Below are 6,532 nucleotides of genomic sequence, written 5' to 3' on the forward strand. Positions count from 1 at the left end.
TATATAGAAGAGTACCCCCTTTTCCATTATCAAAAGAATTAATTGAAGTGGAGATTCATTTCCAAAATTGATTTCATGCAAAATTTATTGTCGACATAGTGGGGGTTACATGCAAGAAAATGGAATTTGAAATCCACTTCTAAAAGCTTCTCATTTTCTCCTACGAAATGTGCTAAATTAGCATATTGAGAAAATAAGTAATTACAAAATTAATTTCATGCAAAAATGATTGTTGGGGGTTACATTTGACCATGCATTCGAAATTTAAATTTGAGATTCTTTTCCAAAAAAAATATTTTCATGCAAGACATATTCCTTACAACTAGTCATAGTGGCGGTTACATTTGACCATGCATTTAAAATATGAATTTGAATTCTTTTCTATAATCTTCTTATTTATCCTACACCATGTGCTCAATTAGAATATTGAGAGAATAAATAATTTCCCAAATAAATTATGACTTCACGTGCGAGTCACCACTTATTAATTCATCTTTTTAACTAATCCCATCCTTATTCAATTTTCATCTCCAACTAACATTGATCATAAAATTAATAATAATAATAATAGTAGTAGTAGTAATGATAATAATAATAATAATAATATCATAATAATAATAAAAATAATAATAACAGCAAGTCTAATCAATATCAAAAAAGAGGGTTATGACATGTGCTATATCTTGGCTATCATTGCTTGGTTTGCCTGATATATTGTGTTGAGTGTGGCTATAATTTTGTAATTAGTTGATAAGTGTTGAGCCAACCTTGTTTATTTCTCCAAGGTTGATTTCATGTATATAAATATAATATCTTTGTATTTGAGTGTGGTTCTTGTTGGACATTGTTGTTGCTAGGATATGTTGTTATCATTGATGTCAACATATTCCTGTGATTTATCACTCTGGTGATTGCATATTGGTTTATTGGGATCATGGTTCAGTGTATGGAGTATTTCTAGTGTCATTATATCTTTCTGTATTGGTTTCAACGATCCGAGAAGTCTAATTGATCATATCATATGATTTGATTTGCAGTTTTTATTTTTTTATTAATGCTTTGAAGAGTTCAGTATTTCCTCCAATATATTTTGGTGTGATTAGATCTTGAGATGAGATTTTGGTAGATTATTTGGGATGTTCATGTGTATCTTCATTACAAATGGTTCATGATTTGGTGCTCCACAAGTTATCTTTTCTTTGTGATAGTTGTTGTTGTTTGAGTGTTCTTGAGTTTCAGACGTTGACCGATGAAGATTTGATAAGTGGTGTTGGTGCAATTGTCTCTAATGATTCTAATGTGCTTGCTCATGTTTCCAAATTTTTTCCTATTTACTTTTATGATTCACATTGATTGATGTGTGAGTTTTCGGTGATTTTGTTGAACCGGTGTTGTTCTTCATGTTATGCGGTTTTCTTGGTGGTGTAGCATGTTGCGATGAATCTTGGCATGATTTCCATTGGTTTGGCATGTTTGAGCATTTGATTTAGGTCCATGCTATATCATGACAATCATTATATTGGTTTGGTAGTAAATCTTTGTATCGTGTGATGTGATTTTGTAATTTTGAGTTGAGGGTTTGGTGGACCTTGTTGTCAAGGTTGATGAATTGTATAAATAGGTGATGTAGTGATGTAATTTAGGTGAAGAGGTTGTGTTTGTATTATCAGAGAGTGGTGTATGTGTAAACAAAGAGATTCATCTTTTGGTGTGGATTATTGAGTAGAGATTGGTGCAGAAATAAATGTGCTTAACCGAAACTATCATCATGCATTAGCAGATGCTATTATTGCAGTTTATATTCATTCCAAACTGTTATATGAATCTTGTTATAAGTCAATGAGGCTTTCCTTAGGGTTGTTACCTTTTGGGTTATTGTATCTTGAGCAAGTGAGCTCTAAGAAGTGTTCCTGAATGTTGGTGCATTCCCCATTGTAATATTTTCACATACTATTGTAGAGTATCATCTTATTGTGGGTAGGTTCCCACCATGGTTTTTTCCTTAACCGGGTTTTCCACATCAAAATATTGGTGGTGTGTGTTGTGCTATCAATTTTCTTTTTTTTTTTGTGGTTAAGTTTGTAGTTCCAGTGAAAATTGATTCACCCCCCCTCTCAGTTTTCCTTCATTGTTGTTTCCAACAATTGGTATCAGAGCTAGATCCTCCGGAAGATGCTTAACTACTCGAGGAGATCCGAGATGGCAACTGGAGGTGTTATCTTTAAGAAAGAGAGTCTGAGATTTGATGAAAGTAAATATGCTTGTACGTTAGGAAATAGGAAATCATCACAAGCAATATAAAAACATTAATCATTAGCTCAATCACGAAAGCACAATTGCAATGATCTATCCTAAACAACACTTAATAGAGACATGAAATAAAAACATTCAAAACTAGAAATTAAGCAAACCAAAGGTATGATTTGAATGCTCCTTCATGCGGCTCCATTGTCCTTCTTTCTTCTCCAAATAGTTTTGTTGTAGATCTCACCTTCAAGTGCATAAACCTAATTGAGAAAGCAAGATTGACATTGACACAAGAATACTCGAAGCGTGATTTGACAAAGTGATTAGAAATTCGATAGCCTGATTACCAATTAGCTTTGATTGATGAAGATCATCCAATTTATAGAAGAATTGGAGAGATGACAAGATTAGCATGATTCAATTCAAATGGAAATTGCAAATCAATTATGTCAATTATGACAAATTATGACAAATTATGCACTTTCTATGCAAAATTTGTTGATTGATGATTTATGACAAATTATGACAACTTCTATGTCAAAATTGATTGATTGTCAATTATGACAAATTGACATGTCATTTCCATGAATTTAGGAGAAAAATAGGAGGAATTTGAAATTAGGAATTAGAAAATTAGGAAATTAGAGAATTAAGAAATTAGAGAATTAAGAAATTAGAGAAATTAGAAATTAGGTAAATTAATTAATAATTTGTCATTTATTAATTAATTCACAAAGAGGAATAATTAGCCAATTAAATGAACATTTAATTGTGATGAGAAGACTTGGGATAAATAAACAATTTATTAATCCTAAAGGAAGAAATGACACACAAGGTTAAATGATGAAATCACGAAACCCTAGAAGATGAATTAGCAATGCGAGAATGACAATTAGGTCTTGACAAAAGATAATTGATATCGATTCGATTTGATTTTGGATTGATAAATGACCAATGTGATAAATGATTTGATTGATAAAATGCGCCAATTGATGAGGAACAATGACAAATTGATCCAAATTGACATAATTGAGACAAACAATGATCAATGGCAAATCGATCGAAAAATGACAAGATCAAACAAGATGACAAGAGTTGATGATAAATAGATTGCAAGATGACAGGATTGAAAATGACCACAATCGATGACAAATCGATCGCAAAATGACAAGATCGAACATGACAATGAGCGATGACAAATCGATCGTTAATCGACAAGATTGAAGGATTGATAATAAATCGACAAGATTGATAAGAGGACAACGATCGATGACAAATCGATCAGAAGATTGATAGGAGGACAAAACCCTAATTAGGATTGATGATGTCCAAAATAATGACAAATAAGCATGCACATTGATGCAATAAGATAGAATCGATTAAAATCATGACTGGATAGTGTTGTTGACAAGACCAAATTTGAGAGCGAGATAACTGAAGAATGTAGAAGAATGACTTGATGATCACAAATGATAAAGACCAAGTGTGAATCATAAGAGAAATGTTAATGCGATGCAAAAACCTAAAATGAGGCAATGCGCAAATGTTAAAGTATGACTCCGCAAGCATTGACCATTTTTAGGTGTCTACATTTTGCCCCTCTTTGAGACAATGCGATTGTAAGCGTTGTTTCAAAGAACAATAACGAAAATGCCCCAGACAATAATAATGACATATGCATGCCCCCTCAAGGAATTGGCCGGAAATGTATAGAAAAGAGGCCAATTGATCGATAAAAATGATAGGATCGAACAGACTGACAATCGGAGATCGGATGCATGAAGGAAAAGCAATTGAAGACACAAAAGACCGCAACCAACATAAGATGGAGAGGGTGCACGTCCATCTATGCAATGACAAAGATCTATAAATGAGACCAAGAGAGTGACAATTTGCTCATTTGCACTAGACAAAGAGGAGGATTTGTTGCTCTGGACAAGGACACTTGCAGATAGATGGCGAACATTCCAATGGCGGATCACCTCGGTGAACATGTACACACATTCAGATGACCGGACGATGCAGGAGCAGCGGTATGGATCTCAAAAACCCATGTTTTCAATTTGATGAATTTGGAGTGCTTACGGGACATTATGGGGCCCACAGGGGATGCAGAAGAGGACTCTTGTGCTTGTGTAGGGCGAATCCTGCGCTTGTGTGGGGTCTTCTATGCTTGTGTAGGAAGACACAAGCGCAGGTTACCTAACACAGGTGTAGGTTACCTTACACAGGCACAATTGTGCAATGCAAACCCTAATTTTGGTCAAAATGACATGCAAATGATCTGGAAAAAGGGGACAAGGGTAGGATAGGTCAAATTAGATGAAAAACACCCTGATTAGACATGAAAATGGGGAAATGCAATCCATAGGAGCAAACCCTAAAATTGACAAAATGTGCCCCAATTTGTGATGCAGAGTCGACAGTATCCATTGATCACACGGGAGAACCGACCGGATTGCTTCATGCTACGACATAGACTCAGGAGCACAGACAGAGATACATTAGCAGGACTTGGGATATACTATGTCACATTCATGCCCAAGATTAGGGCAAACATAGGACTGCTTACCACATTGGCAGAGCAATGGCATTCAGAGACTTCATCCTTCCATCTGGCGACTAGAGAGGCGATGGTGAAATTGGAGGATGTATGGCATATCCTCCGCATTCTGATTCATGGAGAGATGATAGAGTATGTCCTAGTGATAGGGAGAGATGCATTGTGCAGATTGTTTGAGTGTGATGTAGATGATCTGGATATCATCGAGAGGGAGATTGGCTGGGAGACTATGGCATCAGAGTATGATCGACAGTATGTGGTGATAGCTATGGTGATAGCATGTCTACTGGCAGGAGACAGACGAGGACATGGATTCCCTATTGGATGGGGAAGAGTGCTAGAGTGGATGGCGACAGAGGGGACGGTGTATGCATGGGGACCATGTGTACTGGCTATGCTATATTTTCAGTTGCATCAGATAGCATATCAGGGAGTTCAGACTTTGAGCTGTGGAGTTACACTGCTACAGGTATGGGCATTTGAGCACATAGCCATATGTCGACCGATTATAGATAGATAGGTGGTACCACACCGACCATATGTGTACTGCTATGGGGGAGCAATGAGATAGGGTCCTTTTGGATACATACTATATTGGCGACATGAGCTAGACAGACTGAGAGAGTTCATATGGAGGCCATATCATGATTGTCCGGGATGGTCAGATGATATTGATGAGCTACCATATTGTAGACAGGAGAGGTACCTTATTGGGTGACCAGTGAACCACCAGAGAGTGATTGAGTTGTACCTGCTAGAGAGAGTGAGATGACAGTTTGGAGAGAGGTAGGATGTACCTAGGAGAACTGCACACTTTGCCCGATCTCACAGAGAGATGAGTCAGTGGGGGAGTATGATTCAGCCACACACAACATATGCGGACTTCTCACAGCTATAGTAGAGATGGTGGGATTGGAGATTAGATGTGGTGGATGTTGGGACGACAGATGAGTATGATAGATGGTTTGCACGACGGCGGCCAATGCCATTGACAGATCTAGATATTCCAGTACCTAGGCGACAGGAAGACTTCCCACTCACAAGAGAGGAGGAGGGAGATGAGGAGGACAAGGAGGAGGATGGTGATGAGGATGGGAATGATGAGGACAGAGACGAGGATGGTGGGGATGATGAGGATGGAGATGAGGATGAGCGAGATTCAGGCGAGCAGGAGGCATTGCAGGATATACCCATAGAGCCGGAGACAGCTAAGACAGAAGAGATGGAGATGTGCAGGGCTACCATAGCAAGTCAGTAGGATCACATTGCGACTTTAGAGAGACAGCAGGATTAGTTCAGAGCAGAGATAGCCAGACTCACAGCGGCTCGAGATACAGCTATAGCGCAGGCACAGCGAGAAGGATAGAGAGTCACTGAGTATATTGGGTCAATTCGGGATGCCAGTGCACGGGAGATGGCATAGATGCTGATAGAGACTGGAGAGGAGATATGCCATTGGAGGACATTATATGAGAGTGCAGTTCCACCAGAGCAGAGAGCACCTTCCTATCGGGCATGATCGAGGACAGAGAGCAGGGCACGCTCTCGGAGATCAGTGAACAACATGGGGGTGAGTGGACCTATGAGACCACCACAGCCAGGACCAGGAGGGACATCATCCATGAGACATGGCAGGGATGAGGAGGACAGAGGGAGCACCCAGTGACAGAGGCATGTGCTCCTTAGACAGACAGTAGACATTATGTAGTTTGACATTTTGTA

This window comes from Cryptomeria japonica, chromosome 6 (assembly GCF_030272615.1).
Source record: "Cryptomeria japonica chromosome 6, Sugi_1.0, whole genome shotgun sequence".
Lineage (NCBI taxonomy): Eukaryota > Viridiplantae > Streptophyta > Pinopsida > Cupressales > Cupressaceae > Cryptomeria > Cryptomeria japonica.